Source organism: Triticum aestivum, chromosome 5D, assembly GCF_018294505.1.
Source record: "Triticum aestivum cultivar Chinese Spring chromosome 5D, IWGSC CS RefSeq v2.1, whole genome shotgun sequence".
Lineage (NCBI taxonomy): Eukaryota > Viridiplantae > Streptophyta > Magnoliopsida > Poales > Poaceae > Triticum > Triticum aestivum.
This window is the reverse complement of record NC_057808.1, coordinates 460,689,235-460,700,685: the sequence shown is the minus strand read 5'-3', so window position 1 is coordinate 460,700,685 and position 11,451 is coordinate 460,689,235.

Here is an 11,451-nt window from a genome sequence, read left to right as displayed (position 1 = left end):
CGTCTCAGAGGGTTTATTCGTGTCTGGCTCTTCTTTGTCATCGCCAGATCCTTTAGGTGTATCGACCATGTACACATCGTATGAGGAGGCTGCCGTCCAGCGTCCAGTAAATGGCGGGTCTTGGCCTTGCTCCTTGTTGGCATCGTTGTCCATATCATCGATGTCTTCGGAGCCATAGTCAAGCACGTCGGTTAGGTCATCGACGGTGGCTATGAAGTGGGTGGCGAGTGGGAAGCAAAATTCCTCGTCATCCACCTGTAATTCGAACCGAACATAGTTCGGCTGTGAGTCCTCCTCCAAGGATAAGTTCTTTAAAGAACTTAGCACGTCACCAAAGGGTGAGTGGTGGAAGAAGTCTGCGGCGCTAAATTCGAAAATCGATAACCGATCCAGCTCGGTGTCCGCAGGCGCACCTGATCCGGAACGTGTAGCCGGAGACGAGTCCGGAGTCCCATTGACGCAAGTATTGCAGGATGTCGAGTCCGTGTGCGGCTCCAATGCCGTGGACTTTGTGGCCTCGGAGGGCACGATCTGCTCGGTTCTGAGGCCGTTGCAGCAGGATCCATCTCCTGGATGACGATGAGGATTTAAGTCATGTTCATCGGAGAGAAGGGGAGTGATTGCCGTCGTCTCGAACCCATCGAAGATCAAGTCTCCACGGGTATCCGCGACGTAGTTCAAGCTTCCAAATCTGGCCTGATGGCCAGGGGCGTGGCTATCGACCTGCTCCAGATGGCCAAGCGAGTTGGCCCACGGTACGAAATCGCCAAACACCAAGGTTTGTCCGGGGAGGAAGGTTTCTCCCTGAACGACGCCATTACTGACGATCGAAGGGGCCATCGAGTCCTTTGCCGACGGCACAGTGGAACTCTCAATGAAAGCACCAATGTTGGTGTCAAAACCGGCGGATCTCAGGTAGGGGGTCCCGAACTGTGCGTCTAGGATCGATGGTAACAGGAGACGGGGGACACGATGTTTACCCAGGTTCGGGCCCTCTCTATGGAGGTAATACCCTACTTCCTGCTTGATTGATCTTGATGAATATGAGTGTTACAAGAGTTGATCTACCACGAGATCGTAATGGCTAAACCCTAGAAGTCTAGTCTATGTGTATATGGTAATGAATGTCTCCTATCCGGACTAACCCCTCTGGTTTATATAGACACCGAGGGGATCTAGGGTTTACATGGAGTCGGTTACATAAGAAGGAATCTTCGTTCGCCAAGCTTGCCTTCCACACCAAGTAGAGTCCAATCCGTACATGGGTATAGTCTTCGGCCTTCATGTCTTCGTAGCCCATCAGTGCGGCCCAATGAATAACAGGCCGGACGCCCGAGGACCCCTTAGTCCAGGACTCCCTCACAGCCCTCCCCCTCTCCAACACCTCCTCCTCCTCCTTACGCGGTGCTTGGCGAAGCCCTGCTGGAGTACCACGCTGCTCCAATACCACCACGCCGTCGTGCTGCTGCTGGAGTTGTCTTCCCCAACCTCTCCCTCTCTCCTTGCTGGATCAAGGCGTGGGAGACGTCACCGGGTTGCACGTGTGTTCAACGCGGAGGCGCCGTTGTTCGGCGCTTAGATCGGAATCAACCGCGATCTGAATCGCTACGAGTACGACTCCTTCATCCGCGTTCCTGTAACGCTTCTGCATCGCGATCTTCAAGGGTATGAAGATGCACTCCCCTCTCTCTCGTTGCTAGTCTTTCCATAGATTGATCTTGGTGATGCGTAGAAATTTTTTAAATTTCTGCAACGATCCCGAACAGTGGTATCAGACCTAGGTCTATGCGTAGTTTCTATGCACGAGTAGAACACAAGTTGTTGTGGGCGTCGATTTTGTCAATTTACTTGTTGTTAGTAGTCTTATCTTGATTCGGCGGCATCGTGGGATGAAGCGGCCCGGACCGACCTTACACGTACGCTTACGTGAGACAGGTTCCACCGACTGAAATGCACTAGTTGCATAAGGTGGCTAGCGGGTGTCTGTCTCTCCCACTTTAGTCGGATCGGATTCGATGAAAAGGGTCCTTATGAAGGGCAAATAGAAATTGGCATATCACGTTGTGGTTTTGGTGTAGGTAAGAAACGTTCTTGCTAGAAACCTATAGCAGCCACGTAAAAACTTGCAACAACAATTAGAGGACGTCTAACTTGTTCTTGCAGCATATGCCGTGTGATGTGATATGGCCAAAAGGATGTGATGAATGATATATGTGATGTATGAGATTGATCATGTTCTTGTAATAGGAATCACGACTTGCATGTCGATGAGTATGACAACCGGCAGGAGCCATAGTAGTTGTCTTAATTTATTGTATGACCTGCGTGTCAATGAAAACGCCATGTAATTACTTTACTTTATTGCTAACCGCTAGCCATAGTAGTAGAAGTAATAGTTGGCGAGACAACTTCATGAAGACACGATGATGGAGATCATGGTGTCATGCCGGTGACGATGATGATCATGGCGCCCCGAAGATGGAGATCAAAAGGAGCAAAATGATATTGGCCCTATCATGTCACTATTTGATTGCATGTGATGTTTATCATGTTTTTACATCTTATTTGCTTAGAACAACGGTAGCTTAAATAAGATGATCCCTCGTCAAAATTTCAAGAAAGTGTTCCCCCTAACTGTGCACCGTTGCGAAGGTTCGTTGTTTCGAAGCACCACGTGATGATCGGGTGTGATAGATTCTAACGTTCGAATACAACGGGTGTAAGCCAGATTTACACATGCAAAACACTTAGGTTGACTTGACAAGCCTAGCATGTACAGACATGGCCTCAGAATACGGAAGACCGAAAGGTCGAACACGAGTCGTATAGAAGATACGATCAACATGGAGATGTTCACCATTGATGACTAGTCCGTCTCACGTGATGATCGGACACGGCCTAGTCGATTCGGATCATGTATCACTTAGATGACTAGAGGGATGTCTGTCTGAGTGGGAGTTCTTTAAATAATTTGATTAGATGAACTTAATTATCGTGAAGATAGTCTAAATATCTTTACAATATGTATTGTAGATCAAATGGCCTGCGCTAATGTTGCCCTCAACTTCAACGCGTTCCTAGAGAAAACTAAGCTGAAAGACGATGGTAGCAACTATACGGACTGGGTCCGTAACTTGAGTATCATCCTCATAGCTGCTAAGAAAGCATATGTCCTTGAAGCACCGCTAGGTGACGCACCCATTTTTCCAGCAACTCAAGACGTTATGAACGCCTGGCAGTCGCGTAGTGATGATTACTCCCTGGTTCAGTGCGGCATGCTTTACAGCTTAGAACCGTGGCTCCAAAAGCGTTTTGAGCAACACGGAGCATATGAGGTTCCAAGAGCTGAAAATGGTTTTCCAAGATCATGCCCGGTCGGGAGATATGAAGTCTCCGACAAGTTCTACAGTTGTAAGATGGAGGAGAATAGTTCCGTCAGCGAGCACATACTCAAAATGTCTGGGTTGCACAACCACTTGTCTTAGCTGGGAGTTAATCTCCCGTATGACGCGGTCATTGACAGAATCCTTCAGTCGCTCCCACCTAGCTACAAGAGCTTCGTGATGAATTTCAATATGCAGGGGATGTAGAAAACCATTCCTGAGGTATATTCAATGCTGAAATCAGCGGAGGTGGAGATCAAAAAGTAACATCAAGTGTTGATGGTCAATAAAACCACTAGTTTCAAGAAAGGCAAGGGTAAGAAGAACTTCAAGAAGGACGGCAAGGGAGTTGCCGCGCCCGGTAAGCCAGTTGCCGGGAAGAAGTCAAAGCATGGACCCAAACCTGAGACTGAGTGCTTTTATTGCAAGGGAAACGGTCAGTGGAAGCGGAACTGCCCCAAGTACTTAGCGGATAAGAAGGCCGACAATACCAAAGGTATATATGATATACATGTTATTGATGTGTACCTTACCAGCACTCGTAGTAGCTCCTGGGTATTTGATACCGGTGCGGTTGCTCATATTTGTAACTCAAAACAGGAGCTGCGGAATAAGCGGAGACTGGCGAAGGACGAGGTGACGATGCGCGTCGGGAATGGTTCCAAGGTCGATGTGATCGCCGTTGGCACGCTACCTCTACATTTACCTACGGGATTAGTTTTAAACCTCAATAATTGTTATTTAGTGCCAGCTTTGAGCATGAACATTGTATCTGGATCTCGTTTAATGCGAGATGGCTACTCATTTAAATCTGAGAATAATGGTTGTCCTATTTATATGAGAGATATGTTTTATGGTCATGCCCCGCTAGTCAATGATTTATTCTTATTGAATCTCGAACGTGATGTTACACATATTCATAGTGTGAATGCCAAAAGATGTAAGGTTGATAATGATAGTCCCACATACTTGTGGCACTGCCGCCTTGGTCACATTAGTGTCAAACGCATGAAGAAACTCCATGCAGATGGACTTTTGGAGTCTCTTGATTATGAATAATTTGACACGTGTGAACCATGCCTCATGGGCAAAATGACCAAGACTCCGTTCTCCAGAACAATGGAGTGAGCAACCAACTTATTGGAAATCATACATACTGATGTGTGCGGTCCAATGAGCGTTGAGGCTTGCGGTGGTTATCGTTATGTTCTCACCCTCACTGATGACCTAAGTAGATATGGGTATGTCTACTTAATGAAACACAAGTCTGAGACCATTGAAAAGTTCAAGGAATTTCATAGTGAGGTTGAGAATCAACGTGACAGGAAAATAAAGTTCTTAAGATCAGATCGTGGAGGGGAATATTTGAGTCACAAATTTGCCACACACTTAAGGAAATGTGGAATTGTTTCACAACTCACGCCGCCTGGAACACCTCAGTGTAATGGTGTGTCCGAACGTCGTAATCGTACTCTGTTGGACATGGTGCGATTTATGATGTCTCTTACCGACCTACCGCTATCATTTTGGGGTTATGCTTTAGAGACTGCCGCATTCACTTTAAATAGGGCTCCGTCGAAATCCGTTGAGACGACACCGTATGAATTATGGTTTGGGAAGAAACCTAAGCTGTCGTTTCTGAAAGTTTGGGGATGCGATGCTTATGTCAAGAAACTTCAACCTGAAAAGCTCGAACCCAAATCGGAAAAATGTGTCTTCATATGATACCCTAAGGAAACTATTGGGTATACCTTCTACCTTAGATCCGAAGGCAAGATTTATGTTGCCAAGAATGGATCCTTTCTAGAGAAAGAGTTTCTCTCGAAAGAAGTAAGTGGGAGGAAAGTGGAACTTGATGAAGTACTGCCTCTTGAACCGGAAAGTACCGTAGCTCAAGAAAATGTTTCTGTGGTGCCTGCACTGACTAGAGAGGAAGTTAATGATGATGATCAAGGAACTTCAGATCAAGTTACTACTAAACTTCGTAGGTCCACAAGGACATGTTCCACACCAGAGTGGTACAGCAACCCTGTCCTGGAAATCATGTTGTTAGACAATGGTGAACCTTCGAACTATGAAGAAGCGATGGTGGGCCCGGATTCCAACAAATGGCTTGAAGCCATGAAATCCGAGATAGGATCCATGTATGAAAACGAAGTATGGACTTTGATAGACTTGCCCGATGATTGGCGAGCCATAGAAAATAAATGGATCTTTAAGAAGAAGACAGACGCGGATGGTAATGTGACCATCTATAAGGCTCGGCTTGTCGCTAAGGGTTACCGACAATTTCAAGGGGTTGACTACAATGAGACCTTCTCACCCGTAGCGAAGCTGAAGTCCGTTCGAATCATGTTAGCAATTGTCGCATTCTATGATTATGAGATATGGCAGATGGACGTTAAAACGGCATTCCTTAATGGTTTCCTTAAGGAAGAATTGTATATGATGCAGCCGGAAGGTTTTGTCGATCCTAAGAATGCTGACAAGGTATGCAAGCTCCAGCGCTCAATCTATGGGCTGGTGCAAGCATCTCGGAGTTGGAATTCGCTTTGATGAGATGATCAAAGCGTTTGGGTTTACACATACTTATGGAGAAGCCTGTGTTTACAAGAAAGTGAGTGGGAGCTCTGTAGCATTTCTCATATTATATGTGGATGACATACTATTGATGGGAAATGATATAGAATTCTTGGAAAGCATAAAGGCTTATTTGAATAACTGTTTTTCAATGAAGGACCTTGGAGAAGCTGCTTACATATTAGGCATCAAGATCTATAGAGATAGATCGAGACGCCTCATTGGTCTTTCACAAAGCACATACCTTGACAAGATATTGAAGAAGTTCAATATAGATCGGTCGAAGAAGGGGTTCTTGCCTGTGTTGCAAGGTGTGAGATTGAGCACGGCTCAATGCCCGACCACGGCAGAAGATAGAGAAAAGATGAGTGTCATCCCCTATGCCTCGGCCATAGGGTCTATTATGTATGCCATGCTGTGTACCAGACCTGATGTGAACCTTGCCGTAAGTTTGGTAGGAAGGTACCAAAGTAATCCCAGCATGGAACACTGGACAGCGGTCAAGAATATCCTGAAGTACCTGAAAAGGACTAAGGATATGTTTCTCGTTTATGGAGGTGATGAAGAGCTCGTCGTAAAGGGTTACGTCGATGTTAGCTTCGACACAGATCTGGATCACTCCAAGTCGCAAACCGGATACGTATATATTTTGAATGGAGGGGCAGTCAGCTGGTGCAGTTGCAAGCAAAGCGTCGTGGCGGGATCTACATGTGAAGCGGAGTACATGGCAGCCTCGGAGGCAGCACATGAAGCAATCTGGATGAAGGAGTTCATTACCGACCTAGGAGTTATTCCCAATGCGTCGGGCCCGATGACTCTCTTCTATGACAACACTGGAGCTATTGCCCTTGCCAAGGAGCCCAGGTTTCACAAGAAGACCAGGCATATCGAGCGTCGCTTCAGCTCCATTCGTGAAAATGTTCAAGATGGAGACATAGATATTTGTAAAGTGCATACGGACCTGAATGTCGCGGATCCATTGACTAAACCTCTTCCACGAGCAAAACATGATCAACACCAGAACTCTATGGGTGTTCGATTCATCACAATGTAACTAGATTATTGACTCTAGTGCAAGTGGGAGACTGTTGGAAATATGCCCTAGAGGCAATAATAAAATGGTTATTATTATATTTCCTTGTTCATGATAATTGTCTATTGTTCATGCTATAATTGTGTTATCCGGAAATCATAATACATGTGTGAATACATAGACCACAACATGTCCCTAGTGAGCCTCTAGTTGACTAGCTTGTTGATCAATAGATGGTTACGGTTTCCTGGCCATGGACATTGGATGTCATTGGTAACGGGATCACATCATTAGGAGAATGATGTGATGGACAAGACCCAATCCTAAGCATAGCACAAGATCGTGTAGTTCGTCTTCTAAAGCTTTTCTAATGTCAAGTATCATTTCCTTAGACCATGAGATTGTGCAACTCCCGGATACCGTAGGAATGCTTTGGGTGTGCCAAACGTCACAACGTAACTGGGTGGCTATAAAGGTGCACTACGGGTATCTCCAAAAGTGTCTGTTGGGTTGGCACGAATCGAGACTGGGATTTGTCACTCCATGTGATGGAGAGGTATCTCTGGGCCCACTCGATAGGACATCATCATAATGAGCTCAATGTGATCAAGGAGTTGATCACGGGATGATGTGTTACGGACGAGTAAAGAGACTTGCCGGTAACGAGATTGAACAAGGTATAGGGATACCGACGATTGAATCTCGGGCAAGTATCATACCGGTAGACAAAGGGAATTGTGTACGGGGTTGATTGAATCCCCGACATCGTGGTTCATCTGATGAGATCATCGTGGAGCATGTGGGATCCAACATGGGTATCCAGATCCCGCTGTTGGTTATTGGGCAGAGAGATGTATTGGTCATGTCTACATGTAACGCCCCGGATCCGTTGCGCCAGGTGTCTGCCAGTTATTCGCTGTCGTTGCCATGTCATTTGCTTGCGTGTTGCATTTTGCCATGTCATCATCTGCATTTCATATCATGTCATCATGTGCTTCGCATTTGCATACGTGTTCGTCTCGAGCATCCGAGCATTTTCCCCGTTGTCCGTTTTGCAATCCGGCGCTCCTATCTTCCCCGGTGCACCCCTCTTGTTTTCTTTCGTGTGCGGGTGTCAAACTTTCTCGGAATGGGCCGAGGCTTGTCAAGTGGCCTTGGTATACCACCCGGAGACCACCGGTCAAGTTTCGTTCCATTTGGAGGTCGTTTGGTACTCCAACGGTTAACCGGGTAACCGCAAAGTCCGTTTTGGCATTGCAGCAAAAACCCCTTTCAAACAGCCCCAAAACCCCCCTAAGTCCCTGCCATGCTCTCGGTCGTTCGATCACGATTTGCGTGGGCGAAAACCGCACCTCGTTTGGACTCTCCTAGCTCCCTCCACCTATATATTTGCCTCTTCCCCGAAATCCCGCAGTCCAAACCCTAAAAATCCCCTCCTCGCACCGCCGGACATGTCCGTCCGCCGCCGGACGTCCACCGCCGCCGCTCTGGGCCAATCCGGCCTCGCCACCTGTCCCGCGCGCCGCCCCGCGCGCTCCCTCCGCCGCCGGCCCACCCAGGCCCGGGCCAGGCCCGCCCCGACCGCGACCGGGCCCGAGGCGCCCGCCTCGCCCGCGCCGCCGGCCGTCTCGCGCCGCCGCGCGCCGGGACCCCGCCGCCGCGCCCCTCCGGCGTCTCCCTGCCTCCTCCCGTCGGCGCCCGACCCCGCCGAGGCTCCTCGCCGCCCGAGCCGGCAAGCCCCGCCGGGCCGCGCCCCGCGCCGCCTCCGGCCACCCGCCGCCTCGCCGCCGCCGCGCCTCCCCTCCTCCTCCGGCGACCGTGCCCCCTTCCTCCGGCCGCCGCCCCGCCTCGTCTCGCCTTCCTCCTCCTTCGGCCGTCGCCGACGAGCCGAGCTCGGGCGCTCTCGATCTGGATCCGGTGAGATCCCCTGTACGTTGACTTTCCTCCCCCCCTCCGAATATTCCAAGTCCTGAAAATTTATCATATTCATGCCATGTTCATAGCACCGTTACTTCTTGCATGTAACTCCGATTTGCGCGTGTAATATGTCGAATTGTTCGCCTCATGATGCTCTACATTTTGTTCAATTGCACCATGTTCATTTGAGTCCATCTTGATGCCCTAATTATCGTTGCAAGAGGGCTAGTGCTGTTATTCTCTGGTTCTTATCAGAACTTGGAGATTTGTCATTTTTGTATCATTTAATCTGTGCATCTTTTGGGCATGATCTCTACATGTGTTTTGAAGTATGCCATGCCATCTTTCCAAGGGAGTATGCCATGTATTTTTTTGATCTCTGTGGTGACTAGCACAAGCATGCAAAGTAGGTCCCGTAATGTTTCTGATTTCAGAGACTTAGTGATTTCTCTAAGTCCTTGTCTGCTGTAATTTTGTTGCCATGTAAACTTGATGTTACAGAGAGATGTTCAATAAGGATGTTTTGTAGATATTGTTGTAATTGATCCATTAATGTCCTTGTATGCAATTATGGGGTGCCATAGCTTGACTCAATCTTGCTCTACTTTTGCTATAAAATATTTCTGGCAGATTCTTAACATGATATGCAATCTTGCCAAGCTTGTTATTGTTGATCCATACATGCTATGCTTTTGTTCTTGCCATGGTTAGCTTCATAAACATGTCATCTTGCTGTAGGTGTGCTTGTTTTGTCATGTATTGCTCTGTAGTGAGTGCATCAAGCTCACAAAGAGGCCTTCATATTATTATTTCTACCATGCTCTGTTTTCTGCTAAGTCTGGAACCTGATAACGAAACTTGCTATGTTTACATGCTTGCCATCATATCTTCTGGTCCTTTTTGGCTCATGGTCAGTAAGGGACTTTTGTTATATGCTTTGAGTAGATTCATGCCATGCCTTGTTTGGCCATGTTAAGTTCATGTAGCATGTTGATTTTGTGCTCTGAACATTGCAACCTGATGTTATTTCTGCCATGTCCAGTAATTTCACCAAGTCTGTGAACCTGTTATTATTTTGCAATCTTGCCATGTCCTTTTGAGCATGTTCTAATGATTTCTGGAGATAGCTCAGTGTTCATGTTTTGTTGTGCTTTATCTGTACATCATGTCCATGCCTTTTTTTTCATGCTGAGTTGCTGTAGCATATTGTTTTGATGCTTGCCTTATGCCTAGTTGCTGTTTTGGACAGATTTTTGCTATGTATTGTTTGGAGTGTATGTGTTGCACCGTTGCTCCGTTTCGAGCATGCTCTATATGAAACTTGCTTAGTTTTGCATGTAGTTCCATATTATCATGTTGCATCCTTGTTTTGAGGTGTTTGCTTGGTGTTTGTATGCATTTTGCATCAATGCCATGTTTAACTTGTCTTGCTCATATCTTCTAGGCCGTAGCTCCGAATCTAATGAACTTTATATGTAACTTGACTAGAATTTCGTGTAGATCATCATGGTGCTCTTTAACTTGCTGTTTAACAACTTCAACTTATTACTTATTCAGTTCTGGACCAATTTCGAAATTTGCATATGAGGACTTACCGGAATTGTTATGTGTTGTTTCCGGCCTCATTTAAACTTGCCTTGATGTGTTGGTCTTGCATGCATCATCCCTCATCATGAGTAGCTCCATATTGCCTTGTCATGCATCATTCTTGGTTGAGCATCATGCCTTGTTCTTGTGTGGTGTGTTTACCTTGTTGTGTGCTTCTTCTCGATAGTTTCCGTGTCGTTGCGATCGTGAGGATTCGTTCGTCTTCGTGGCTTCATCTTCTTCATGGATTCGTTCTTCTTCCTAGCGGGATTTCAGGCAAGATGACCGTCACCTTGGATCTCATTACTATCATTGCTATGCTAGTTGCTTCGTTCTATCGCTTTGCTGCGCTACCTATTCACTTGTTCCTCAAGCCTCCCATTTTGCCATGAACCTCTAACCTTCGTCACCCTTCCTAGCAAACCATTGTTTGGCTATGTTACCGCTTTGCTCAGCCCCTCTTATAGCGTTGCTAGCTGCAGGTGAAGATGAAGATTGCTCCATGTTGGATTATGTTTATGTTGGGATATCACAATATCTCTTATATTATTAATGCATCTATATATTTGGCAAAGGGTGGAAGGCTCGGCCTTATGCTTGGTGTTTTGTTCCACTATCGCCGCCCTAGTTTCCGTCATACCGGTGTTATGTTCCTGGATTTTGCGTTCCTTACACGGTTGGGTGATTTATGGGACCCCCTTGACAGTTCGCCTTGAATAAAACTCTTCCAGCAAGGCCCAACCTTGGTTTTACCATTTGTTCAGCCTATTTCTTTTCCCTAGGGAGTCGCTCTCTCGAGGGTCATCTTATTTTACCCCCCCCCCCGGGGCCAATGCTTCTCTAAGTGTTGGTCCGAACTAGAGCCCCTTGCAGCGCCACCTCGGGGAAACTTGAGGTCTGGTTTTAGTTGTACGCAGTGCTCATCCGGTGTTGCCCTGAGAACGAGATATG